Below are 2,939 nucleotides of genomic sequence, written 5' to 3'. Positions count from 1 at the left end.
ACTTAGAAAATTTTTAGCAGAATGACCCTCCACGCGTAGGCGCACTTGGCGCGTACGCGTCGTTCTTCAAGAAGGCACTATCCACGCGTGCGCGTGGTGTGCGCGGGCGCGTCGATGCGTTGCACCAAATGCCCAGCTATTTTCCCGAGAGTTGTGCCAGAGTTGTGCCAGTTTTGTGCCTGGGGCGCAAGAGTACCCACGCGTACGCGTGGCTGACGCTTGCGCGTCGTTTGGCTATTTTTCAACCCGCGCGTCCGCGCGTATGACGCTTGCGCGTCGATAAGTTTTGTGGCCATCCACGCGTGCGCGTGGAGTGCGCGTACGCGTGGCCCTATTTTCATGCCAAAGTTGATTTTTGAGTTTTAAAAGCCAAATCTCATACTTCTAAGCCTCCGATCTCACCTCTTATATATTAAATCATTCTGATATGCCTAGCAATGAGCTAGGGGATATGGTAACTTGCGAGTGAAGCAAGGGACTTGTCCGTATATCGTTTTCGGCTTCACGGTTTATCTTTTGTTGTCGAAACGTGAGAGATACGTCTTCGCGATTTTATTTCTACTCTTTTCAGGCTTCTCGATTAATACTCCTTTCGAAATTACCTATATTTATTTATTAAAAATCCACCTGAGAATCGTACCACCGTAATATCATTGACTTATGACTCGAGCATAAGGATTTGAATATTAGGGTGTTACATTAACAATTTAGATAATTAATTTAATCAAACTCTAATTATTTAAATAATTAAATTAAGAAGCGGTGATCTACTAATATATCAAGGAATTAAAAACTATTTATACCAATTATTTAAATAGTTAAAAATAAAATAGAAATTTTCTCTTAGAGTCAAGGCCATCAATGAGAATTGAAACAACTTAGCTACTAGATTAGAGTTTGACCTAATATAAGACTCAACGATTGGTCTAACTATGAACTCAGCTTCAGGACATGATGTCAGAAAGAACCCTACACTCATGCCTTGCGCGTGCACTGTCTTAGCAACATAGCATAGAGCAATAAGAAGAAACACAAACCCGAGATGGAAGCTTTTGTTCCATAAATAATTACAACTCTCCATTTTATAAGGAATTGGGTACACTTCAAANGGAAAGATAAGGCTACGCTTTTAAACGTACCTAGAAATGAACCTATTACCACGCTTTAAAAGCATGGCTATATCCTTATCAAACTAAAAAAAAAACCCTATTGCCATGCTTTAAAAGCGTGGCTATATCCTTATCAAATTAAAAAAAAAAATTGGTATATGCTTTTACATGCACTCTAATACACTCCAAAAATAATAAAAAAAACATTGACAAAAATATGTGAATGTCATTTAAAAAAATTAATCAATAAAAATTAGTATTACATTAGTAGAATTCAAATAATCTACAATTATTACAACACTTCACGAATAATCTGCAAGTATGATTATTTGAATATCGAAAAAACAGACAGTAAACAGCTACTTGTCTATGCAGGGTAGGTGAAACATGTGATGACAATGGGGCAAGCTTCTAACTAACTCTCCCAGCTAAAAGTCCTGCATATACAAATACAGAATTGTAACTTGTTTAAGTATCAAAATACACAAGGTTAATAGTACTTTTGTTTCAAAATTTTAATGTCACTTTGTCCAAATTGACTAGATATTCTAACAATCAATGGGTATTAACCTTGATATCAGAATATACATACATTGTTGTCACTAGTAATTTTGATTATTGGAATTTTTTCACCAAATTTCCAAATAAGCATTTTGAACCACCAGTGTCAAAGATATTTTAAACTTCATCAAAACCGGTTTCAACAGCACCCATCTGAGATTAAGATAAGAAGAAAGAGTACGAGGTCTCAGCAAAGACAAGTGAATACTCAAGCAAAATTCCCCAATTCATCAATGTAATAGTAAATAATCCTTTGAACTTTTTTATGCAATGCAAATTAAATTACCTGACTCTGAACTGCACTCAACATTGCTAGACCTATCCTCTCACGAACAAGTCTCCCACTCACGAAGCTAGCAATAACATCAATCTGCATAACACAACCAACTGTTAGGCTAACACAACATTCCAAAGAAAATGATAAAATAAAAATAAAAATTTAGTCCTGTTTAGTAATTGTCAACAAAAATAGATAGATACTTGAAGACACCAAATTTATTTGGAAAATAAGACACATAAGAAAAATAGGTAAACTTTCTGTAATGCAGAAAAAATTCATCCAATTTAATGTCTAGTGTCCACCAAAAACCGAGACCGATTTTTCTTTCTTGTCATGTCTTGGTGTCTTTATATTTTTGTACCGAGACACTTACCAAAGACGAACACAGACACAGCCTCACAAAACAGAAACTATGCAATCATGTAGGCACATGATAAAAAGCTTTCATAGCATAAAAAAATCACATTTTGAACAAGGCACATGAATGAAAGCTGATTTTGCTCACTCACCCAGGTACAAGAGATGCCTAATTCCAGACTCATCAGATTGCCAAAGAACAAGAGAGGATTCAAAGACTTCAATGGAGAAAACAAATAAAAGAGTACAATAAGTCAAGTTACTTTACCTATGGTTCTCAATAACATTGAATGAATGCTTGTAGCAACCACACCGTCCTCGAAGCTGTGACTTGGTCCAGCTACAAATCTTAACACCAGTATACAAACCAATAATTTAATACCTGTGCAAATTGGCAGTGAACATCAATAAACCAATATGGATCCATTCTAGTTTGCTTGCTTCCCTAAACCAATAATTTACAGAAAGCAAGTTTTTGCACATCATTAGAGCTAATTACTATTCTTTCTCGACCTTAATAGGCACTGGTTTGCATTTTGAATGACCATCCTCTTAGAATACTTGTTTTGGAAGGTTTATGTGCTAGAAAAGCAACCAACAGTGTCAAATGCATGATGTATCACAACATCAAA

Source organism: Arachis ipaensis, chromosome B09 (genome assembly GCF_000816755.2).
Source record: "Arachis ipaensis cultivar K30076 chromosome B09, Araip1.1, whole genome shotgun sequence".
Classification (NCBI taxonomy): domain Eukaryota; kingdom Viridiplantae; phylum Streptophyta; class Magnoliopsida; order Fabales; family Fabaceae; genus Arachis; species Arachis ipaensis.
Note: the sequence above shows the minus strand (reverse complement) of the source record.